General features: G+C 48.3%; 1 long non-coding RNA gene across 1 annotated transcript; it reads left to right on the plus strand.

The window, feature by feature from the left end:
• The first annotated feature begins 4,025 nt into the window (after nt 1-4,025).
• On the plus strand, nt 4,026-22,579 carry LOC127491357 (uncharacterized). Its single transcript, XR_007920015.2, has 3 exons — nt 4,026-4,177; nt 6,304-6,404; nt 22,442-22,579. It is a non-coding gene; the product is annotated as an uncharacterized lncRNA (long non-coding RNA).
• Nucleotides 22,580-26,176: the final 3,597 nt, after the last annotated feature.

Consider the following 26,176-nt stretch of genomic DNA (forward strand, 5'->3'; position numbering starts at 1 on the left):
GCAAGCTCCTTAACATCTCTGTCCATAATTCTCTCATCTGTAAGATAGGTATAAGCAAAGTTCCTACCCTTTAGGGTTTGTCTGGGGGCCTTGAGTTAATGTTTGGAAAGGTTAATGTTGCCTTTGCACAAAGTTAAGTGCTATGTAAAAATTGGATAGGTAAATGAAATAGAAGAGAGAGAACAGACGGTCAAGCCCTCCCAGGTTCCAGTGGCCCATTCGCCAGTCTGGGGAGACTCATAGGCCAGAGTGAACCAGGCCAACCTGGGCACCTCTGCCCACTGCTCCACAGCTTGGTGAGATTCTAGAATCCGTCTGGATTTAGATGAGTATTCTTTTCTCTTGGGAAAGATAAAGGAGACAAGAGGGGAAAAGAAAATCCTGTCCCCATAAGCAAAATAGCTTTATCATAGAGCAACAGGTTTAAAGGTACTCTACATTTCAGCTTGTGTAGCCTCCCCTTTTAACATTTTAATTCTTCCTGATGCCTAGTAGAAACAATGTTTCTTCCTTTGCTTACCTACACCCAGTGTCAGAGAACTCCCTGACTTGGGAGCCAGCCTTGTCTTCACTCAAGCAAAACTGTTGCCCAGTAGTTTGTCTGCTTCGGGGTTGAACTCTCCCCTAAGGTCCTCCTCCTACAAGGTGTCCTGTGTGCACTCCGCAGGTCGGGAGAAAAAGCAGGCAGAAGGCTGTGGTGACGGCTGCGGGGCTGGGCTTCCAGCACAGGAAGCATGGGGATGTTGAAAACACGTGGGACCCGTCAGCTTTCCCTGGCATGAAGCTCTCTCTGGAAGAAACCCAAATCCCTCCAGTAAACTGTGACACAGCAAGACACCGGAGCACTATTCAGCACTAGAAAGGAATGAGCTCTCGCACCGTGAAGACGGAGAAGGAGCTGACGTGTGTCTTACTAAGAGGAAAACGCCATGCTAAAACATTACCTGCTGCGCAACGCCAATGGTGTGACATTCGGGAAAAGGCAAACTAGAAAGACAGAAAAGGATGGGCATTTGCCAGGGGCTGGGAGTTTGGAGGGATGAGTCAGCACATCACAGAAGATTTTCAGTGAGGGCAGAGAAACTGCTCTGTAGGATGGCATGACGGTGGACGCCTGTCCAAGGCCACGTAACACGTGCCGCTGTGCGGGAGCCCTCCCTTGGAGCAATCATGAGGTGTGAGTGTAGGTTTATCAAGGGTAACGAAGCACCCTCTGGGGATCCGTGTTGCTAAGAGGGAGAGGCTGTGCCTCCGTGAGGACACCGAGCGTGGGGGGAGTCTCTGTACCTTCCTCTCACTTGCGGTGTGAACCTAAATCAGCTCTTAAAAAAATAAATTAATGAAGTCTTTTTAAAAAGTCGATCTCTTTTGATGGCTTTGTAGAGAATAGACTGCAGCGGAGTGAAGGTGACAGCAGGGGGACCAGGTGCTCAGTGACTGCTCATTAATTAATATTGAACACTTTGGAAAGAGTTGCCTGCAGCAATGGGCAATGATAAAAAGACACTTCTTGGTGGGGCTCCCCGAGCCCTGGGCTTCCTTTTCTCGGAGCTCTAATCACACCGTGCAGTAATTATCTGCTTCTTGTCTGTGTCCCCTCGAGCAGAGTTCCTTGGATGCCATGTCTGGATCTCCCTCATCCCCGCAGCTCAGCTCCCTGGCCCTCACCCCCGAACTAGATCAGTGTCTGGCACGACTTCACGAGCAGCGGCGGTTCTTGGTGGGTGGTGTGGCTGCCGTTAGGACCCCGAGAGCAGGCTTTGATTGCAGCGGGAAGGATACAAGGTAGATTACAAGCAGGATTTCCCAACACTGAGGAACATGTTGACAGCTCAGAATCAGTCTACGCAAAGATTAGGGGTGACACGTTGGAGGATTGTCTACATGTAGGGTGACAAAGGCTAAACCAAGTGAGAAGCCAGGACAGCAGGAGCAGACCCGAATGGTCCTGGGCAGAACAGGATGACAGTCGTCCTGCTGAAGGCTTGCCCGTTATCTCCCACTCACTAACTAGTTTTTGGCCTTGCAATAATTTTGTTAATGTCACCACCGAATTTCCCTGCCAACCCTTTAACTCCACAACTCGGGCTCGAAACACGGCCCCTTCTCTGACTGCCTCCATCAATCACTCGGCAGGCTCTGTCCCCTTGCCGGGCTGCCCCCTCTACCCACCCACTTCTCCTCCTTCTCATTCAAGGACACCTTCATCAGGGCCTCCACCCCTCTCCCCTAGTCAACCACAGCACAGATACTGTGTTCATGATTGTGAGTTCATTTTGTGTCAACTTGACTGGGCCCTAGGGCACCCAGATATTTGGGTCCCTTTAATGTGAAGCATTATTCTGGGTGTGTCTGAGACACATTGTTCTCCCTATGTGGGCGGGATGCATCTGATCAACTGAAAGCATGGATGGAATGCAAGGGGACCCCCTTGCAAGTAAAGAACTCTTGCCTGAGCACCTTCCAGCTGAGACACCAATTATTTTTTTTCCTGCTTCAGATTGGGATTACAACCATGGATTCTCGTGGGTCTCCAGCTTGCCCATTGCAGATCTAGGGACTTGTCAGCCTCAAGATTGCCTGATCCAACTCTGTTTGATTGATAGATAGATAGATAGATAGATAGATAATATAGATTTAGACACAGATGATACAGTTAGATATATCCTCCTCAGTCTGTGATGGGGTTATGTCCTGATAAACTCATCATAAATGTTACCTAAATTAAAAATGCATTTAGTGGCGAGTATTTGGCATAATGGTTGAGGTGTCCCATGGGATGTCCACACGCCAGAGCAGAGTGCTTGGGTTTACAGCCCAGCTAAGCTCCTCATTCCAGCTCCCTGCTAACACCCACCCTCAGAGGCAGCAGATGATGGCTAAAGTGGTTGAGTCTCCGCCTCCCAGGTAAGACACCTGGATTGAGTTCCCCACTTTTGGCTTGAATCTGGCCCAGCCCAGACACTGTGGGCATTTGGGGAGTTTGCCAGTTGTTGCGAGAGCTCTCCACCTCCAAAATAAATTAAGTTAAATATTTTTCAAAGGCATTTATGTACAGAACCTACTGAGCATCCTAGCTTAGCAACTCAACATATTGTAGGGTGTCAGCTGTGACGTTTGTCACCACAGGGCTGATGGCGGCTATGCTTAGGGCCACTGCTCAACACTGCGTGAGAGTATCCTGTGCATGTCACCAGCCCAGGGAAAGATCCAAAGTCAAACTCCAAAGTATTGCTTCTCTTGAGTGCACACTGCTTTCACACCTTTGTAAACCCGAAACTACCATGTCAGAAAGAGAGAGAGAGAGAGAGAGGAAGAGAGAGCGCCAATGCCTCATCACTTTTGCTTCTCTAGAGAACCCTGACTCATCTAACATGACACTGTACCCCAGTACCCACTTGACATGTAGCACTTCATTAATGCTTCTGAATGTGGGAACAGATTCAGAGTTTTGAAAATGTTCCAGAGTCCTCAACTTTCTATACGCAATTCAAAATAAAAGCAAGAGCAGAACACTAAAGTGTAAGTATGATAAAATGTTTCAAGCTGCTTCTGGATCTTTGGATTCAAACTTGGATAAACTTCTATTGACGCTGCACGGTGAGGCGGGGGGCGTTCCCTAGTCTGCTCGTGCCCTAGGCACGTGTGCGGTGTCCAACTGTGTGATCCCAACTTGGCCAATGGACGAACGTCAGAATGAATGCATGAGCACACAAATGTTGCAGGCAATAAGGAGAAATTGACCTGTGAGTCACACTTCATTATTCTTTCACCTCTCTTAAGTTGGGCATCGGCCCATTTCCAGTGGGGGCTTTTCTTCTTCTGATGATGATGACTTGAAACTTGCCCTTTCATTCCTGCAACACAGTAGTTGAAACTAATTAGCTTCTGGATACGATTCCTGCTCTGCTCACCATCTGACCCTGAAACCTGAGCTCACGGCTGAATCCGTCTGCAGGGTTCAGTACAGACGTTGTCGCCACGCGGCAGCTGCCCTCCCGGGGAGAACGGTGCCTGGCGATACCCACGTGCCTTCCCAAGACACCTGCAAACTCCAGAGCACTCCCTCCCATCTGCTCAGAGTCAGCCTTCGGGCCTTGCCACCTCCTCAGTCCAGCCCAGCCTTTGTCCCTCCAGGACAGCCACAAAACGACCACCATCTCGGAAAGGATCTCAGGTACCCATCGGGCAGCCAGGGCGGGAACGGAGATTTTTGCACCTGCACTCCAGGCAAACGCCTGCGTGGTGGACCAGCCCACTTGACATCAGCCCGCGGTGCGTCGACTGTCCGCTAAGGAAGCAGGGCTTATGTGGACTCTGGTATTGAGGTTTGCTCTTTGGGGTGTTCATAATCGCACAAGACTGAAACTCCTAGGTCACGCAGCAATTCTTGGCTGTTAAAAAGAATATATGCGGCAAGAGGACAAAAAGTAACCCCAATGCCTGCCTTTTGCATGAACAAGGGAGACTGTCCTCAACTCTGCCCCAGTCATGCCGGGGTGCAGTGTCCACAGGTGGCGGACTGGACGAGGGCTTCTCCCGGTGACTTTTGACTCTTGTCGCTCTGCGCTTTCCCAGGACGATCTGAGCATTGAGCAGGAACCAGGCGCGTGACCTGAGCTCCTCCTTGGGGCAGACCCCTCCTGCCAGGCCATCCTGGCTCAAGTCGTGGCATGTGCTCCTCGTGCGATCCTCAGGAAGCTCCCGCAGGTCTCCAAGCCTGTGTGTCTCCCTCGGTGACCTGTTTCACGGGGCTGTGGTGAGGATTCAGCCACTTCGTGCAACCAAAGTGATGCTAACAGAGCCTGGCTCTTAAGAAGAACTCAATGCTCTTAAATGGAGGCGGCTTGGGAAAGGTGGGCAGGTTCCCCAGAGTCAGGATGAGAGAGAGTGAGAGAATTCAGATCCAAGCCCAGTCAGTCTGACCAGGAAAGCCAAGTGCGTGGCTGCTGCTGCATGGTTTGAAAACCACAGTGGGAGTCTCGCCTAATGCAAGGTCAGCCTGATCTGGAGGGAGCAGCAGCGCCCCAAAACCACAGTGTTAGTCTTGTCTACGTGCCTGTTGCTGGAACCGAATCTCCTCCTGAGCATGCACCCCTGAATTTTCAAATGTCTCTCTTCTGGGTGTTTGTGTGTGTGTGTGTGTGTGTGCTCTGTGCCGGATTTAAGCCCCATATTTCTACGTGTCCTTTTTCATTATAAAGTTATACGTCTTGTCTTGCCAAGTCTTCGTTCTCCTGGAACTGCACACATTAGGCTGGCAGAGATTCTGTTCTCACTGCCCACGCAAGGACCCCGAGACCCGCAGAAGACAAGGGACCTGCATGAGTCCAGGGCTGGGGCTAGCGTCCAGGATGACAGTCTCAGTCCAAGGAGACGTCGAACCACATTTGCCACCTAATTTCATCCACAGGGTCCCCACAGGGCCTGGGGCCACCACACACGACAGAGAGAGACAGCCAGTCTGTTATGCTGAGTGAGCAGCCATTGCCACATGTCTGCCACAGCTTATGGTCAGAACCCATTTCCCAGGAAGGTGGGCTCAGTCAGGGCTTCGCCGATCCTGCGGGGTTCCACTGCACAGCCCTGCTCCTAGTGCCCGGCAGGCTGAGAGCCACCCCTCAGCTGCTCCTTCTGGGGCCCCCAGCACAGGGACAGCAGCTTCCCTGGGAAGCCTGATACTGGCCACGAATGAGAGATGCGGGGGAACTGTGTGAACTGGTTTCCCAGCTCTCCCAGCCCCCACCACAGGTGAGAGCAAGCCACGAGCCCGAGGCCAAAACCAAGGGCCAGCGCGTTATGCCTACCATGGGAGAAGCTACAAAACTCGTGTGGCAAAGAGTGGGAGTACAGAGGGGTGAAGATGTGGGGCCAGTACTTGGAGCAATCACAACAGACCTGAGCAGACAGATCGTGGGAAATCAAGGGCGTGAATTCTGAGGTTAGACAAGAGCGGGTTGAGACCGTAGCCCTGTCATTTATCAGCTGCATGCTCTGAGCAAGCTGCCGAGTGGGGAAGGCTCCCTCGGCCTCCGTGGGACACAAACCAGACACGAGGGCCCAGAGATAAGGCATTCAAATGGCCGCTACCTGCATGGAGCAAGGAACGGAGCACACGAACAAAAGGCGTTTGCATCCCCAAGGCCAAGGCCATGCGCTGGGTCCCCTTTGGAGGCCCTGGCACTTTGCATCCCCAACCTCCCCCCCAAACCCGGTTGTACCATTCTGTCTTAGTGCCACTAGAAATCACCATAGACTCCTACTAAGGTGTGACCCACTACTGACTGCTTTTCTCTCCCTTAGGCGAATCTTCTGAATAGGAGCCATGTCCTCCCAGGAACGAGCCCCAACCCTGGAATGTCAGGTGCTCGGATGGGCCCAGGTCCCAAGAGTCAGGAAGACAGGTATGGGATGGGGTGAAATTTCCAAAATACCAAGCCATCTACTCTATGCACCACTTCAACTCCAGAATCTATGTGAAAGCTGAGAAACACAGACAGACAGGAGAGAGAGAGAGAGAGAGCGCTTTAGTTAAAAAACCAGGAGATCTGGGTTCTATTTCAGCAAGGACATTGCTTTAGTGACCCAAGCAGTTTCCTTCCCACTGGGTTTTGATTTTCTTCTTGAGACTACTAAAAACATAAGTAGCAGCCAAGGAGTTACAGGTTTCAAGGGTTTGAGAAGAAGGCTCTAGGAAGGAGCCCTTGTCTAGCCTGTTGGGCAATGAACACAGGGCCAGAGGTCCATATGGTGCAGGCAGAATCATAACTGGGTGTGACCGCACAGGGCTTTTTAAATTTTTTTAAAAGATTTATTTATTTGAAAGACGGAGTTACAGACAGAGATAAAGAATCTTCCATCCACTGGTTCACTCCCAAAATGGTCGCAAAGACCAGGACCGGGCCAGACCAAAGCCAGGAACCTGGAGCTTCATCTGGGTCTCCTACATGGGTGCAGGGGCCCAAGCACTTAGGCCATCTTCTTCTACAGCTTTCTCAGGTACATTTAGCAGGGAACCAGATAGGATGTGGAGCAGCCAGGACTCCAACCAGCACTCATATCTGATGCTGGTGCCGCAGGCAGCAGCCTTACCTGTTTTGTTTTGTTTGTTTGTTTTTTGACAGGCAGAGTGGACAGTGAGAGAGAGAGACAGAGAGAAAGGTCTTCCTTTGCCATTGGTTCACCCTCCAATGGCCGTCATGGCTGGTGCACCACGCTGATCTAAAGCCAGGAGCCAGGTGCTTCTCCTGGTCTCCCATGGGATGCAGGGCCCAAGCACTTGGGCCATCCTCCACTGCACTCCCGGGCCACAGCAGAGAGCTGGCCTGGAAGAGGGGCAACGGGGACAGAATCTGGTGCCCCGACCGGGACTAGAACCTGGTGTGCCGGCACCGCAGGCAGAAGATTAGCCTATTGAGCCACGGTGCCAGCCAGCTTTACCTGTTATGCCACACTGCCAACCCCTGAACAGGCCTTTGTCTTCCAACATGTGGGAGACATGGATGAAGCTTCTGGCTCCTGGTTTCAGCCAGCCCAGCTCCAGTCATTGAGGCCATCTGGGGTGCAAACCAACAGATGGAAGCTTTCTCTCTCTCTCTTTCTCTCTCTCTCTCTCTCTCTCTGTCTCTCTGTGTGTGTGTGTGTGTGTGTGTGTAAAACTCTCCATTTCAAATAAATAAATAAATCTTAAAATTAAAAAAAGAAAAAACAGTCTCTGGGGTTTCAGTCAGGGCCATACTCAGGGATGGGAAGTCCCACGTGGCCCAGCGGTTGTCAGCCCCCTTGGGAGCACACAAGTACCAGGAATCCTCATGGTGACTCTGTGGTGCACATGTGTGCTACCCTGTGCAGGTGGGGAAGCCAAGTACCAGCTCCTAAAGTGGCTTCCCCCAGGCCACCCAGCTAGCAGGTGACCGCAGTGGAATTTGGACACAGGCACTTTGGTTTCAGAGGCTGTCTCTGAGCGACTGTGCCCATCCCTCTCCTGGGAGAATGCCAGTGTCCCAAAGGACGCGGGCCCACCTGGGGAGTGTAGGCTCGGAAGGCCTCCTGCAGAGGGGAGCTGGGCTCGAAGCTGGCAGGTGAGCAGGAGCTGGTAGCAGGTCCAGGGAACAGCAGCGGTAGAGGAGGAGCGGGGAGCGAATGCACGGAGCGCATGGAAAGTGAAGCAACTTGAGGGAGAGCCAGGGCCCGTGTCTGGGAGCAAGTCAGGATCACTCTTCCCCTGGATGGGTTTCCCGGTGCTGCACCTTCATCCCCTGCAGACACAGGAGCAAGGCGGCAGCCAGAGGAGAGGGCAAGTTCTGTCCGCAGCTGCCTTCTGGCTCCATGACGGAAAGCGTGAAGAAGCTGCAGCTCCCCCAGGTCTAAACGTGCTTGGAAACAGAGAGCTCCTGTCTCCGCCCTGCCCTGCCTCCCTGTTAGTCACTGCCTCCTCTGACAGCCTCCTCTCGCATCGGGAGCATCCGAGGAGCAAGGTGGCCAGGGCCCTGGGTTAGGGACCTTGGCAGTCCACAACAGAACTCTCCCAGTTTCTAGCTCTGTGGACCTGAGCACGTCACTCTCCTGTTCCTGACCTCAGCTCGTTGTGTAAAATGAGTTTTCCTACTTCCCTGGGTCATTTTGGGGATTAAACAGGGGAATGCATGCCAAAGGCTCTCAAGGCTTCCTGGTATGCAGTAGGTGCTCACTGAGGGCAGGTCAATGTTAGCATCCCCTGGGGATCCAGCTTTCCCATCACTCCCACTGATCTTCCCTCATCCCAGCCAAGAGAAAGTGAAGCAGGAAGATGTTTATGGGCTGCGAGTGGTCCTTCCTCAAAGGTCATTCCCACAGGGAAGCATTTCCAGGGAAAATGATAACAGTGAACCCCCAAGGAATAACATGTCCATGGTGTTAAAAGCCAAAATGCTGGGGCCGGTGCTGTGGCTCACTTGGTTAATCCTCCACCTGCAGTGTTGGCATCCTATATGGGCGCCAGGTTCTAGTCCCGGTTGCTCCTCTTCCACTCCAGCTCTCTGCTCTGGCCTGGGAGTGCAGTGGAGGATGACCCAAGTGCTTGGGCCCTGCACCCCATGGGAGACCAGGAGAAGCACCTGGCTCCTGGCTTCAGATCGGCGCAGCTCCAGCCGTAGCGGCCATTTGGGGGGGTGAACCAACGGAAGGAAGACCTTTCTCTCTGTCTCTCTCTCTCTCACTGCCTAACTCAGCCTGGCAAAAAAAATTTTTTTTAAAAAAGCCAAAATGTTGAGCAGCTCTTCCAGGGTCCATTTCCTTGAACTTGCCAAACTACAATACGTGAGTACACAACCCCTGAGGTTAGACAGAGAGCAAATCCGGCTTTCTGGAGCAGTGGCAGGGAGGGAGTATGACCCTGCAGCACACAGCATCCGCACACCCAAGAGCCTCATGCCAGGGAGACCTAGAGGTAGAAGCTGCACCCTTCAGGGATCCCTGCTGCCAGGGAAGGGAGAGGTGGGGCGGTCCCTGCTGTGTGTTTCCGCCAAGAGCAGACGTGTTTTCTGCGTCCGAGATGGAGTGAACTCGTCCCAGCATCCTCAGCCAGTTGGGGCTTGATAGGAAGGCAGAATCCCTCCCGCCCCAGAGCAGTGACATTGGAACCTGATTGCAGCGAGAGATCCCCAGCGAGTTAATCCAGAGCAGCTAAGAGCGCTCTCAGCCCACAGGTAAAGGCTAAGGGAGGGAGGTGGGTATTTTGCACAATGGCTAAGAAAACACAGGACACTATATCCTATATCAGAGGGCTTGGGAGTTAGTCCTGGCTCTGCTTCCAATTCCGGCTTCCTACTCACACACAGCCTGGGAGGCGGCAGGTGATGAGCCCTGCCGCCCATGTGAGAGAGCTGGATTGAGGTCCCAGCTCCAGGCTTCAGCTTGACCCTGTCCTGACTACTGTGGGCATTTGGGGAGTGAGCTCATGGATGGAAGAGCTCTGTGTCTGTCTCTCTGTCTCCCTTTCCCTCTCTCTCTGCCCTTCAGATGAACAAAAATAAACATATTTTTAAGTCCAAGGGAGGAGGAAGTTCCAGCAGAAACTTACCTGTGTCTACACCAGAGGTCGTGTGATGTTGAAACGTGCTCGGCTGCCTGTGTGCTGCAGCCTCCCTGAGCCGGCTTCCCCAGCCACAGGGCCCGCTCAGAATTCTCGGGAATATCAGCTGAGCAATCGGACATGAGCTATGAAAACTTGAAAAGCCCGGCCCCTCCCTCTCACAGCTGGGCTTCCAGGAGTCTGACCTTGTCCTTAAGAACAGCCCTTGGCCGGCGCCATGGCTCACTAGGCTAATCCTCCGCCTTGCGGCACTGGCACACCAAGTTCTAGTCCTGGTCGGGGCGCCAGATTCTGTCCCGGTTGCCCCTCTTCCAGGCCAGCTCTCTGCTGTGGCCAGGGAGTGCAGTGGAGGATGGCCCAGGTGCTTGGGCCCTGCACCCCATGGGAGACCAGGAGAAGCACCTGACTCCTGCCATCGGATCAGTGTGGTGCGCTGGCCGCAGTGCGTCAGCCGCAGCGGCCATTGGAGGGTGAACCAACGGCAAAGGAAGACCTTTCTCTCTGTCTGTCTCTCTCACTGTCCACTCTGCCTGTCAAAAAAAAAAAAAAAGAACAGCCCTCCCTGGAGTCTGCCTGAGCGCACGGGGTGGGAGGAAGCGCGTCCCCCGACAGCGGCCCTGCATCCACACAGCCATGATCATCAGGAGAGCACCAGAAATGGGTCTAGAAAGACAGGCAGGTGTTGCCCTGGGAGAAGGACTAGAGCAGCGTTTCCACTTTATTTTATTGCATCTCGGGAAAGTTTCTCACCGGCAGTTCTCAAGTGTATCTGTTAACACACTGGAAGTGTATCTGGGCTGCATCCATTAAAAAGAGATTTTTTTTTAACTCCTTCTCCAAAACCAGTGTTCACCTCCCCCTTTGAAGGCCATCTCAGCCCTGTTGGTGATGTGTTAGAGAGGGGCAGGCGACCCCGAGGGCCGTCACGCGCTTCTTGATCATTTAACCTGTCGTTTTCAGAAAAATCGTAGTGCGTGCTTACATAGCACTGCGTACGGGACAGGCCCTCTTGGAAGCCCTTCACATATTTCAGACCATGCCGTCTTCACAGTAGCCCAGGAGTGGCTGCTGCGTTTCACCCATTTTATAGAAGACCAAACAGGTTCAGAGATGGTGCTCACACAGCCGCTAAGTGATAGAGCCGAGATTCAAACCATGGTAGCCTGGGTCCAAAGTTGGTGCTTTAAAGGCAACGTAACTATGTATCATTCACAAAGAAAGACAAGGCAGGTTAGGGATGGTTTTTTGTCTGTCTGCCAATGGGTTACTACAGATGTAGGTGAGGTGACATCGTGAAGTAGTTTATAAACATGGCACTGCAGCCATTGTTACGATTAATAGGTGAATGCCAGCACCATTATTACACTAATAAAATCAAGGCCAAGGAAAACCAGAAACGAGCCACAGCCATTCTTGGGTATTTAATATCAAGTTAAGGAGTGGGGGGCGGGGGGTGGGTGGGTGAATCCACAAAAATCCAGAGGCAGAGAGCGCCCCTTTAATTAAGAGGAACCGGAGCGCAGGCAGTGTGGGGAGGAACCTGGAGGCAAAATATTTAGGCAGCTGCAGGGCAATCAGATGGCAGCCCCTGCACTCCCTCCCCTGCCCGGCTCCAGGGTGCACTGCGGCCAGGCAGCCCTCCCCCGCCCCCGGGGGAGTCGGTTTTCGCCCATGCGTGGAGTAGCTGTAAAGGAGCTCGTTCCCATGGAAATGAAGAAGGGGAACCCAGGACCACAAAATCTGAACCGCACCTCCCCTTCCCAACACACGTCATCGAGGAAAAGAGCTCAAAAGCCTCTCATCTTGTACAAAACTCGTGTGTTATGATGAATAAACTGGGTCTCAGAGACGGGATGCCATTTGTCTGACACGTAGCAAACTGGCAGCAAGGTCGGCATGGAACGCTGCCACCTGGCTGGCCCGTGCCCAAGCCTCACTGCATGATGCAGCTGACCCAAGTCTGGACACGATGAGCTTGCTTTCTTCCTCTGGCCGCCGTGGAGGGATGGCTCTCCTTGCCGCCTTGGGAAGGAATTACTGGCTTACTCCAGGGCGTCTGACTACAATATCTAAGTTTATTTAAAAGGTCTCTGGCTAAGTAGATCCAACCTGGTTAGAACCCAGTTGGAACTCTTCCTAAGGTTAGCATTCACCAGTCCTGTTCCTCTAGAACAACCTAGAAAGAACAGAAAAAGAAAACCTGGGTAGAATCTCCATGCATACAAAAAACACTCTGTTTGGTATCTTTGCCGTTAAAGCTACTCACGTTGGGGTCTTACTAGGGGCAGACTGGCCTCTACCTGTCTGTCTCTGAGGTCACCCTCAGCTGGACACGTGGACAGACAGACTATGTCCTTGCACCTTGCATTGTTGGCTGGAAAGGTGCTCGTCATCCTACTCGCCAAGGCTCAGACACATGGCCAGACCCAAGTGCAAGGGACATGGAAGAAAGAGGTCCAGCTCTGTGACGAGGAAGGAGGAGTGGGGAGAGGGAGTGAAGGAGGTGGAGGAAGAGGAAGAAGAGGCGGAGGAGGAGGAGGCACAGAGATGAAGGAGAAGGAGAAACACAGATTTTCGGTGAACCTCGAGCAGTCTCCACCATGACCCTTTCTAATCCCTGCTGAGTCAGCTCAGCCAGTCCTCCATCTTTGGTCCTCGCTGGACGCCACATTCCCGGTTCTAGTTACCAGAACCTAATCCCGACTGCCAAGCCAGTGTCCACGCACACCTCGGAGAACAATCTACGCAAGTGCATGCATCAAGACAGGCCAAAGCCACGACCCCAGGACCCTCAGGCTCCCGAGCTAAACTGAAGAAACACATTTTTAGGCGTCATATCTCCAGCACTTAGGATATGATCAATAAAGCTACAATGACCGACTGTATGTACACGAGGGACAAGAGGCTTTTAAATTTTTCCCAATTTCCTATGTCACCTTCACGTTGGCTTCTTACGGTGCATTTATTCATTTGAATGGAGAGAAAAGTTGCATCTAAGATCTGAGCACTAGGAGCAAACAAAGAAGCAAACTTTGCCTTTGTCCTAAGTACCTCGTATGTCTCTTATTTCTAAAGCCGTAGTCTTCTGTTGTCAAAAAACTTGGGAGAAACAGATAGACAGAAGTGGGAAGTTAAGCTTCTGTGTCACTCACCACCCAGGAATGGGCACCTTGCGTGCGCGGGTGGACGTCCTGCCCGCTCTTACGCACATCACGCTTCATCAGAACAGTGTGCGGCTGCTCTGAGATTTTTACCTAATTAAGCCACAGTGACCCAGTCCTGCTCTGCTCCTCGGGTACGCGCGGATGTTTGGCGAGCCACGCTTGATGAAATCTTTGAGCATGGGGCAAGCGCGTGACCTGCATATATATTCATCCTATGCTAATTTTTGTTTTGGTTTCTGAACAAAACCCGTCTTTTCAAGAAAAATTTAACAGATTTGAAGGCAGAAACCCTGCCCTCCCTGGAGGCATTCAAAAATGCAAACTGAAGGTTTCCCATGTGTGGGGGCCATTACCGATTTCCTTCCAAAAACAGGAGAAGTGTTGCCCGGGCTGAAACGCCCGGGCTCCCAGAGCCAGGGACTGTTTGCTTTCCGCACACTCATTAACCACGGTGTGGGATCCAATATCTGCTCTAATTTCCTACTTTAAATGTTTTTCTTTCCCCCGCTTTTCAGAAATGTCTTTTTATGTTGTACATTTACATACTTGTATCCAGCCACTTAGGCTGATAGGCCAGTCGCTGTCAGACACAATAAAAAGAGACAGAAACCACTGCGAATTACAGTAGCATTAGTGTTGAAAATGGAAATTTAATTTCCAGAAATGAACCTCTGCCATAAAGGCTCCCTTTGTTGCTGCTCAGATCAGAAATGAATCAGGTCTGAAAGGAAGCTAACGGGCAATTAAAAACATCTCAAAGAGGTATTTGTTAGGTGTTAGAACAGATGCCTTGCCGTGGTGCCTGGAACACAGGGGCCTCCGTAAATGCTCTTGACGGGGATGGAGATAGCAGGAATGGCTGACGTGTGTACGCTGCTTTTGAGGCTGACAACATGCGTGGGCCTTGGTGACGTATTTGTGCTCTCGCGGGAAGCCCTGGAGAAAGACTGTGCAGAGGTAGCCACTGAGGCTGGAAGAAGGGAAGTCACACAGTCTCCCGTAAAGTGATCTGGGAAGACCGAGGCTGGCTGGCGCGGGGACTGTTACCCATCAACGGAAGGACATAGCTTAGGTTCCAAGTAGCATTTCCCCAGGACCTCGCTGGCTGACACTGTGCGTGACGAAGCCCCGTGTTGCGATACTGATGGAGCCTCCTGGGTCAGTACTTCCTGCCAACCTTGCCCTCTCCCGCATCTGACAGCAGATATCAGCATTCTACATAACTGCCCTCCGAGTTCGGAGAAGAAAGAGAACATCTCAACTTTGGAATTTCAAAATAGATACTGGAGTTACACCTTAGAAACTCAGGTCAAGAGCAATCATTTGAGAGAAGGGTGTTGAGCCTGCAAAACTTGATGTTTTGAGGTTGGAATATTAAAGGGTACAGCCTTGAATGTCACGAACAAGAAGTTTAAGAGCTAACAATATCAACCAAGGCTGTTCCCCAGGCTGTACAAAGCAAGAGCCCATAGAGAAGTAGAGACCCAAGGGGAGAATCCCTGAGGTCCTGTCCCAGAGCTGAGATCAGGGGCAGTAAGTCATTCATTGCTTTCCCGGGGAAATTGACTGAGTTTACCCAAAGTCGGCTAATTGGTGCCACCACATCTCAAATCAGCCAAGAAGCAATGGATTATCCAATATATGAAGTTAGGAAATAACACAGCCAATTGGAAGAAAAAAAATAATGACGTCAGTCCATTTCACACACCTGGAAAATTAAAACATGCTCAAATATTAAAATTTCAGAAGTCAAAAAATCTAGAAGAAAACACTGTAAAATGTCTTTATCACCTTGGAAGGACAAAGATCTTTTGGCTGGCACAGTGGCTCACTTGGCTAATCCTCCGCATGCGGTGCCAGCACCCTGGGTTCTAGTCCCTGTTGGCTTGCCGGGTACTAGTCCCAGTTGCTCCTCTTCCAGTCCAGCTCTCTGCTGTGGCCTGGGAGGGCAGTGGAGGATGGCCCAAGTGCTTGGGCCCTGCACCCACATGGGAGACCAGGAGGAAGTACCCGGCTCCTGGCTTTGGATTGGCGCAGTGCCGGCCGTAGTGGCCATTAGGAGAATGAACCAACGGAAGGAAGACCTTTCTCTCTGTCTCTCTCTCACTGTCTAACTCTGCCTGGCAAACAAACAAACAAACAACAACAAAAACAAACAAACAAACTTCTAAGTCTGGCTCAAAATTAAAATGTTATAAATGGAAAGATTGAGGTATTCAATGAAATAAAATATCTTTAAAAGACGTTTGGCAGAGTGGTTAAGATACAGCGTAGGATACCCACATCCCATGTCAGAGCGCCTCAGTTCAAGTCCCAGCTCCATTCTCCACTCTAGCTTCCTGCTAACACACACCCTGAGAGGCAACAGGTGACAGACCAAGTGGTTGGGTCTCTGCCACTCATGTATGAGGACCTGGATTGAATTCCCCAGTTTGTGGCCATTGTGGGCCAGGAGAGTAAACCCTTGGATGGGAGCTTGCTCTCTCTCTTTGCCAAATAAATAAATTTTTTTTTTAATTTCTGCATGTCCCCTCCAAAAAAGGAAACAAAAGTTTCCACATACAGGAAACTCATATAAGTGACTTTTATCAAAAGTGTGTTGGGGTCAGAACCAAGATGGCAGCTGAGTAAGAGACCCTGGTGCCACCTCCCCTCACAGACACGATTGCCAACAGCTACACACACTGTCACCTGCACAGGAGTTATAGAAGCCAGGTGACAGTGCAGCCAAACACATCAAGAACTTCCAGGGAACTGTGACCTTACCTAAAGAGCAAGAGGAGGTGCCAGACACCGACCACCCAGGAACTGAGATTTTAAATGCTTGGATAAAGACTTCAAAATAGCTTTTTAAGGAAAGTCAATACATTCAACAGAACACAGAGAAATAATTCAATATTCAACAGATTTGATAGAGAAATAGGAGTAATTAGACAAAATTGAGCAGAAGTCCTTCAACTGAATAGTGCAGTAAGTGAAATGAAAAATGTGTTAGAAGGCATCAACAGGTGCCTGCACGGGTTAAAGCCGCAACCTGCAGTGCCAGCATCCCATGTGGGCGTCAGTTCAGGTCCCAGCTGTGTCACTTCTGATCCAGCTCTCTGCTTGGCCTGGGAAAGCAGTAGAAGATGGCCCAAGTCCTTGGGCCCCTGCACCAACATGGGAGACCTGGAAGAAGCTCTTGGCTCCTGTCTTCAGATCGGCCTCAGCTCCAGCTGTTGCAGCAATCTGGGAAGTGAACCATCAGATGGAAGACCTCTCTGTCTCTACCTCTCTCTGTAACTCTGTCTTTCAAATAAATAAAATAAATATTTAAAAATAAAAAGGAATAGCAGAAAAGATCAAACAGAAGAAAAATAGCTTGAAGACAGACTATTTGAAAATACACAGTTGGAAATACACTGTTTGAAAATTCACAGAAATTGACAAAAGAAAAAATTCAAGGGATATGAAGGAAAGGTATGGAAAATATGGACTAGCGTGAGAAGAGCAAGCATCTGAGTTGCTGGGACTCAGGGGAATGCCAAAGAGGTGGAGAGCATTTCAAAGGGGGTAATGACAGAACCATCCCAGCCCTAGAGAAAGCTTCTGCTGTCCGGGTACAAGAAGGCCAAACACCACCAGCCAAATCCAGCCCAGCCCAGTCTACCCCAAGACATATTATAAACGCACTTTCCAAGGTTAAAGATAAAGAAAGGATTCTCCAAGCTGCCAGAGAAAAGAAGCAAATAACACACGCAGGGGTCCCCATACTCCTGACTGCAGACTTCTCAGAAGACCCCTTACAGGCCAGAGGGAAGTTGGATGAGGTTTTACAGTAGTGAAGGGAAGAATAAATTGTCAGCCAAGAATACTATATCCAGCAAAGATACCCTTCAGATATGAGGGGAGGGTGGAGACGTTCCCAGACAGACAGAAAGTGAGAGGATTCATCACCACCAGAGTTGTATTACAAGAAATGCTAAAGAAAATCCTGCAGACTGAAAGAAACACTAACAAGTAAGAAGAAAATGTCAGACGGAAGGTAGAAAACCAGTGCTCAGAGTGAAAACGCAAACATTCAGGATGCTCTAACATTGCAAACAGGCTATGTAAACCACTTATATTTTTCCTATGAGGACTAGAAATATAATCACTACATTAAAGTGTTAGGAGACAGGCAATGTTGGACAAGGTCAGATAAGGCATTAAAAACTCAAAATGAGGGGAGAGCCGTTCTTCATCCGGATTTTTTAACTCTTCGTCTTTATCTCTCTCCCTATCTTTATAATCCACATGAAGCTCTTACCATTTCAGGATCCCTTCTTATAGCCAGAAGATGTTTTTTGTAAGCCTCATGCTAACCACAAGGAATTTGTAACAGACTTACCAAAAATAATAACCAAGGAATCAAAGTACATCACTAGAGAAAGCCACAGACCCACAAATGAACAGTAAACAAGAGGGAGAAAGAAAAGAAAGAGAAAAAAAGGACACAAAGAAGGAAGGAAGGAGGTAAAGAAAGAAGGAAGGAAAATAAAAATAGAAAACAAATAGCAAAATGGCAGTAGGAAGCCCTTGCCTAGCAATAGTCGCCCTACGTGTAAATGAACTAAATTCTCCAGTTAAAAGACACAGAGTGACCAAATGGATTAGGAAACGAAACTCAACAGCATGCTGCTTCCAAGAAATTCTAATGACACACGTGGACTGAAAGTTAAAGGGTAGAATGAGACATTGTACACAAACTGTACCCAGAAGAGAACAGGAGTAGCCATATCTCTAACAGATAAAATAGATTTCTAAGTCAAAAGCAACAAAAAGCAACCAGGAAGGTCATTATGTAATGATAAGTGGCTCAATTCAACAAGAGGAAATGACACTTGGAAGTGTATATTCACCAGTATTGAAGAACCCAAATATGCACAGTGAATCTTAGTAGGCCTAAGGGAGAGACTCCAGTACAACAATAGTAGGAGATTTTCACACTCCAGTTTCAAAAATGGACATGAGATGAAAATCAACCAACAGCAGAATTAAGTCACATTGTGCCCTCAATGAATTACACCTACCAGAGGTCTATAGAACTTTTCACCCAACACCTACAGAATACACATTCTTCTCAACAGCACATGGAACATTCTCCAGGATAGATCATATGACCACAAATCAAGTCTCAGCAAATTTAAAAGAATAGAAATCACATTGAATAACTTTTCTGATCAAGATCAAGAAAGCAAGAAATAGATGACAAAAAGAGCTTCAGAAACTACACAAATAAGTGAAATTGAACAATGTACTGCTGAACAATAAATGCATCAAGAAAGAGATCTAGAAGGAAATTAAAAATTTCTTGAAGTAGATGAAAATGGAAGTACAATATAACAATGACTACAGGATATAGCAGTACCAACAGGGGAGTTTATAGCAATCAATGCTTGCATAAAAAAAAAAAAAAAAAAAAAAAAAAAAAAAAAAAACAGAAATATCTCTTATAAACATGTATCACTGTACTTCAAGGAATTAGAAGAGCCAATAAAATCCAAAATTTGTAGAAGGAAAGAAACTCAGAGTACAAATAAAAGACATACATACCAAAAAATACAGGAAAAAAAGATGAAACAAAGAGCTGGTTGTTTTAAAAGATAAACAACATTGATAAACCCTTAGGTAGATGACCAAGAAAGAGGGTTCAAATACCAGCCCTGGAGGTGAGGATGGAGACATTACAACCAACACAACAAAAATGCAGAGGACTGTTAGGGATTACTGTGAGCAACAAATGGCAACAAATTCAATAACCTAAAAGAAATGGACAAATCCCTGGACACACATCCTTATCAAAATTGACTCACAGAGAAACAAAATATCTAAACAGATCAATGATTAGCAGAGAGACTAATTAATAATAAAAAATTCCTGTCAAAGAAAAGCCCAGGACCAGATGTCTTCACTGCCAAATTTTATCAAACTTAAAAACAAAAACAAACATCAATCCTTCTTGAATTATTTTTTAAAATAGAGAGGAAGGAATTCCTCCAAGTTCATTCTACGAGGCCACATTTCCTGGATAACAAAACCAGACAAGGAAACCAAAACAGCAGCAGGAAAAGAAAGCTACAGGTGTTGTTATGCACTAATATTGAATCACCTGAAGAAGAAATCAAGAAAGCAATGCTATTCCCAATAGCTACCAAAGAATACTGGGACTACACTTAACCAAAGAGGTAAAAGAGCTCTACAATGAAAACTGTAATTCACTGATCAAATAAATAGAAAGACATCCTATGTTCATGGATTGGAAGAATCAATGTCATTAAAAGTGCCTCCCACCCAAAGTGATTTGCAAATCCAATGCAATCTTATCAAAATCCCAATGACATTTTTCACAGAACTAGAAAGAACACTACTAAAATATGTGTGAAACCACACTAGAGCCTGAATAGTCAATTCAATATTGAGCATGAAGAACAAAGCTGGAGGCATTACACTACTTAACCTTAAAATATATTATAAGGATACAGCAATTAAAACAGCATGGTATTCATAAACCAATGGAACAGAATAGAGACCCTGGAGATGAACCTACGTATAGATAAATGTTCTTGGACGAAGATGCTAAGAATGTATATTGGGAAAAGAATAGCCTTTTTAATAAATGGTGCTAGGGAAATTGGATAGCCACAAGCAGAAGAATGAAATTAGAACCCTCTCTCTTACCATGTACAAGAATCAACTCAAAATAGATTAAACACCTAAACATGAGACCTGAAACTTTGAGGCTATTAGAAAAAAAAATATATGAAAAACACTTCAGGATGCTTGAATGGACAAGGATCAGATCCCAAAAAGATGGAGAATAAAAGCAAAAATAAACAAATGGGATTTCATCAGAATAAAGAGCCTTTGCGGGGCCAGCACTGTTGCATTGTGAGTAAAGCCACCATCTGCAGTGCCGGCATCCCATATGGGCACGGGTTCGAGTCCTGGATGCTCCACTTCTGATCCAGCTCTCTGCTGTGGCCTTAGAAAGCAGTAGAAGATGGCCCAAGTCCTTGAGCCTCTGTACTCACATGGGAGGCTCCAGGCTCCTGGCTTCGGATTGGCACAGCTGTTGGCCGTTGCTGCCAATTGGGGAGTGAACCAGTGGATGGAAGATCTCTCTCTCTCTCTCTCTCTCTCTCTCTCTGCCTCTCCTTCTCTCTGTGTAACTCTGACTTTCAAATAAATAAGTAAATCTTAAAAAAAAAAAAAAAAGAGCCTTTACACAATAAGAGAAACAATCAAGAGTGAAGAAACAACCTAAAGAAAGGGAGAAAGATATTTGCAGGATGCATATCTGATAAGGGGTTAGTATCCAGAATATATAAGGAACTCAAAACAACTCAATGATAGAAAAACAAATAACCCAATTTTTAAATGGACAGTAGTCTAAGTAGACATTTCTCAAGGGAAGACATACACATGGTCAGCAGGTACATGAAAAACTAATCAGCATCACTTATTGTCAGGGAAATGCAAATGAAAACCACAGCGAAATATCACCTCACTTCAGTTAGACTGGCTACTATCAAAAAGACACAAAAGCAGGTGCCGGCAAGATGTGGAGAAGAGGGAGTGCTTGCACACTGCTGGTGGGAATGTAAATGTGTACAGTCATTGTGGGAAGCGGACAAATGTTCCTCAGAAAAAACTAACACCAGATCTACCACGGGACCCAGCAACCCCACTCCTGGGTATATATCCAAGAGAACAGAAACCCATCTGTCAAAGAGACACCTGCACTCCATGGTCACTGCAGCACTATTCACAGCAGCCAAGAAATGCAAACAACCTAAGCTCACCTCCGTTCATCCACTGATGAATGGATAAAAAAAATGTGGCACATTTGGGGCCGGCACTGTGGCGTAGTGGGCCAAGCCTCTACCTGCGGTGCCAGCATCCCACATGGGCGCCAGTTTGAGTTCCGGCTGTGATCCAGCTTTGGTCTGGCCCAGCTTTGGCTATTGCAGCCATTTGGGAATGAACCAGTGCATGGAAGAATTCTCTGTCTCTCTCTCTGCCTCTGCCTCTCCCTCTCTGTAACTCCACCTTTCAAATAAATAAATCTTTTAAAAAGAAATAATAAATGCTCAGAAGGATAAATAATGGAACCTCATGTAGCACCCCATAAACATGCACAATTTTATATGTCTGCTAAGATTTCTCTAAGATTTATTTGAAAGACAGAGTGACAGAGAGGGAGAGAGAAACGGAGAGACAGAATGAGATTTTCCATCTGCTGGCTGACTCAGCCACAACAGCTGGGCCAGGCCAGCCTCAAGCCACGCACCTGGAACTTCATCTGGGTCTCCCACCTGGGTGGCAGGGCCCAAAGCACATGGGCTACCTCCTCAGCTTTCTCAAATGCCTTAGCAAGGCGCTGAATCAGAAGTGGAGCAGCAGGGACTCGAACCAGGGCTCTGAAATGGGAAGCCGGCATCGTGCGCATTGGCCCTGCTATGCCACAACACTGGCCCCCCCAATATGCCACAACACTGGCCCCCCCAATTTTTTTTTTAAAAGTAAAAAATCTTAAAAATGCATTGAGCTATTGTTTTTCACCTATCAGACTGGCAGAGATTCAAAAGTTGAATAAATTTATTCTGCTGTCAAGGGCAGGGGGTAATAGACATCCTCTTACTTTATTAGTGTGAAAATAAATTGTGGCCAGTGCCGCAGCTCACTAGGCTAATCCTCCACCTGCAGTGCCAGCACTCAGGGTTCTAGTCCTGGTTAGGGCACAGGATTCTGTCCCAGTTGCTCTTCTTCCAGTCCAGTTCTCTGCTGTAGCCCAGGAGGGCAGTGGAAGATGGCCCAGGTGCCTGGGCCCCTGCACCCACATGGGAGACCAGGGGAAGCACCTGGCTCCTGGCTTCAGATCGGTGCAGCGTGCCGGCTGTAGTGGCCATTTGGGGGGTGAACCAACGGAAGGAAGACCTTTCTCTCTGTCTCTCTTTCTCACTGTCTAACTCTGCCTGTCAAAAAAGAAAGAAAGAAAGAAAGAAAGAAAGAAAGAAAGAAAGAAAGAAAGAAAGAAAGAAAGAAAGAAAGAAAGAAAGAAAGAAAGAAAGAAAGAAATTGTGCAATGCTTAGAGAGGGTAAATTGGCAATATTTATCAGAATTACAAATGCAGATACCCTTTACCCTTTGACCTAGTATTTCTAATTCTGAGAACTTCTCCAGATATAGATTCATGGGAAGAGATGATATAAACACAAGGCTGTTCCTTGCAGCGTAATTCAAAACAACACAAGAGCGGAACCACCCACATGAGAAATTGTTCCAGGTACTGAAATAGAAAGATCTGTCCAAAGAGTTTAAGTGAAAAGAGAAATTGATGTGTTGTGTTTTATTGGGGGGGGGGGGCGGGGAGGGGAGTAAAAACAGCTCCACCCATGTTTAGTATGCAAAACACATTTGGGAGGACACAAAAGAAAGAAATAAAAGTGGAGATCTAAAGGGACGCTGGGGCCCCGGGCAGGCCTGGCAAAGGGTGCCAGACAAGCTGTAACTGTCCTTTCAAAACAGAAGTGTACTCCGTGCCTGTGTCGCTGTACGACTGCATGGGTGCTCGGTCCACTAGAAAGTCAGAGAAAAATCTTTTCAGCAAATAGTAAAACTGTATATCACTAAATGGATGGGAGGTGAGTTATAAATTAGATTAGTTACAGGAAGCATTCTAAGAAGTTATATTGTTGCACTACCTGAGTTCCCGGCCAGTGAAATTTGTATCTTTTCCTGTGCTATGGTACAGAAAGACAGAAGGTTCCAGGTGACCAAATGTAACTTGAAGCTACGAAACTCAGTCCGACAAGCTTCCATTAAGCAAAACTCGCCACCTGCCTTTAGAGGAAGGTCTGACACCTGTGCGGCAGTCAGGACAGCGTACCTGCAACAGAACATGCTGCTTCCTTCCCTCCCACTGCTGTCAACGAGAAGACCGGAAAAAAAGAAAAACCTAAATCCACTGTTTTCAGGCATCCGAGCGAGATGCCCAGTTCACTATGAATTTAAGATGAACAGTGAATCCATTTTTAGAATGAGCATACCTCACGCGATCTTTGAGATTTATTTACGCTGAAAAGTTTTCATTGTGTATCTGAAATTGCCTATTTCACATGTAAGTGTGTGTGCGGTATTTTCTCTGACAACCCTTGCATCCCTGATTGCAGACCTGCCAGAGGTGAGACCTACCCCAGTTTTCTATTTTCAGCAACTTTCTGGACACAAAGCAGGAAGTGGGGCACAAGTCAATGACAAAATAGATCTGGAAAATCCCAAATACATGGAAATACAGAGCACATGCTAACCAAGCAATGGGTCAAGGAAGACATTAGGAGAAAGATTAGAAAGCAGTTTGTATCCGATGATAACAAGCACACAAACTAGGAAAATCAGTGGCCTGAAGATAAAGCAGAGTTAACAGGAAAATACTCAGCTTTGGGGCTGGCGCCATGATGCAGTGGGTTAACGCCCTAGCCTGAGGTGCCAGCATCCCATATGGGCGCTGGTTCGAGACCCGGCTGCTCCACTTCTGATCCAGCTCTCTGCTATAGCCTAGGAAAGCAGTGGAGGATGGCCCAAGTCACTGGGCCCCTGCACCCATGTGGGAGACCCGGAAGAAGCTCCTGGCTCCTGGCTTCGGATCGGTGCAGCTCTGACCATTGGGGCCAATTGAGGAATGAACCAGTGGATGGAAGACCTCTCTCTCTGCCCCTCTCTCTCTCTCTCTCTCTCTCTCTTTCTCTGAGTCTCCTCTCTCTAACTATGACTTTCAAATAAATAAATAAATATTTTTTTTTCTTTTTGACAGGCAGAGTGGACAGTGAGAGAGAGAGACAGAGAGAAAGGTCTTCCTTTTTGCCGTTGGTTCACCCTCCAATGGCCGCCGCGGCCTGCGCGCTGCGGCCGGCGCACCACGCTGATCCGATGGCAGGAGCCAGGAGCCAGGTGCTTTTCCTGGTCTCCCATGGGGTGCAGGGCCCAAGCACCTGGGCCATCCTCCACCGCACTCCCTGGCCACAGCAGAGGGCTGGCCTGGAAGAGGGGTAACCAGGACAGAATCCGGCGCCCCAACCGGGACTAGAACCCGGTGTGCCGGCGCCGCAAGGCGGAGGATTAGCCTAGTGAGCCGCGGTGCCGGCTAAATAAATATTTTTTTAAAAGTCCAGCTTTATATGCTCATATTAGGACAGGAGATCTTCTAACACTCATGCCTTAAGAAACCAGGGTCCTAAATAACACAGTCCCAGAGAAAATAGAAGGAAGAAAGGAAATCCAGAATGAAGAGCGATATAGAAAATATGGAAGCAAAAAAGGAAAGTGAATGGAACCAAAAGTTGGTTTTTTGAAAGAACAATAAAAATGATAAATTTCAAGCTAGCCTTTTTGAAGAGGAGAAGTTGGGGATAGGAGAGAAGGGAGATGGAAAGAACAGAATGGAAACTGTTGACGTGGAGAATAAGAGCAAGCAAAAACACGGTTCTTACAGACAGTGAGAGGCTAACAATGGGTACTTTACTACTTCGTGGTAACACCTGGCCATTTACAAGAAATAAGCAAAGTCCTTGAGAAACACCACTTAATAAATTTGTATAACAGGAAATAGAATATATAAATGCTACTGTATCTATTAAAGAAATCAAGTTTTGTAATTTAAAACCTTCTCAAACCAAAAGTCCAAGCCCAAGTGGCTTCACTGATGAATTCTTCCAAGCTTTTATGGAAGAAATAACACCCATGTGACACAAACTCTACCCAAAAGTAGAAGAGAAGGGAATATTCCCCATTTCTTTTTATGAGGTCAACATTGCCCTAGTCTTAGGGACTTTCAGAAACATTCAAAGATTAAAAACAAAGACAGAAAATTATGCAAAAATAGTCCTGATGAACATGAACACAGAAATTGCTTTTAAACATTTTTGTGCCAGTGCCACAGCTCAGTAGGCTAATCCTCCGCCTTGCGGCGCCGGCACACCGGGTTCTAGTCCCAGTCGGGGCGCCGGATTCTGTCCCGGTTGCCCCTCTTCCAAGCCAGCTCTCTGCTGTGGCCAGGGAAGGCAGTGGAGGATGGCCCAAGTGCTTGGGCCCTGCACCCCATGGGAGACCAAGATGAGCACCTGGCTCCTGCCATCAGATCAGCGCGGTGCGCCAGCCATAGCGCACCAGCCGTGGCGGCCATTGGAGGTGAACCAACAGCAAAAGGAAGACCTTTCTCTCTGTCTCTCTCTCTCACTGTCTGCTCTGCCTGTCAAAAAAATAAAATAAAATAAAATAAACATTTTTGCTATCATTATTATTATCAAATCTACTTGGAAGGCAGAGATGGACACACAGACAGCGATCTCTCGTTCTCAAATCTTTGTGAAAGCCAGACACAGGCCAGGCCAAAGCTGGAAGCCGGGAACGCAATCCAGGTGTCCTGCACGGGTGGCAGGGACCCAGCTTCTTGAGCCGTCATCTGCTGCCTGTCAGGTGCACAGTGGCAGGAAGCTGGACTCGGGAGTGGAGCCGGGACTTGAACCCAAGCGCTCCAGGATGTGATGCAAGCTTTTGAAGTGGTGTCTTTTTTTTTTTTTTTAAAGACTTACTTATGTGAGAAGCAGAGCTACGACTCGGGGTGGGGGGTGAGGACAGAGAGAGAGGTCTTCCATCCGCTGGTTCACTCCCCAAATGGCTGTAATGGCAGGAGCTCAGCCAATCCAAAGCCAGGAGCCAGGAGCTTCTTCCAGGTCTCCCACACACGTGCAGGAGCCCAAGCACTTGGGCCATCTTCCACTGCTTTCCCAGGCCATAGCAGAGAGCTGGATCAGAAGTGGAGAGGCCAGGACACGAACCAGGGCCCATAACCTACTACGCCACTATATTACTATGCCACTGCACTGGCCCCTTGAAGCAGTGTCCTAACTGCTAGGCCAA

Source organism: Oryctolagus cuniculus, chromosome 18 (assembly GCF_964237555.1).
Source record: "Oryctolagus cuniculus chromosome 18, mOryCun1.1, whole genome shotgun sequence".
In the NCBI taxonomy this organism is placed as follows: domain Eukaryota; kingdom Metazoa; phylum Chordata; class Mammalia; order Lagomorpha; family Leporidae; genus Oryctolagus; species Oryctolagus cuniculus.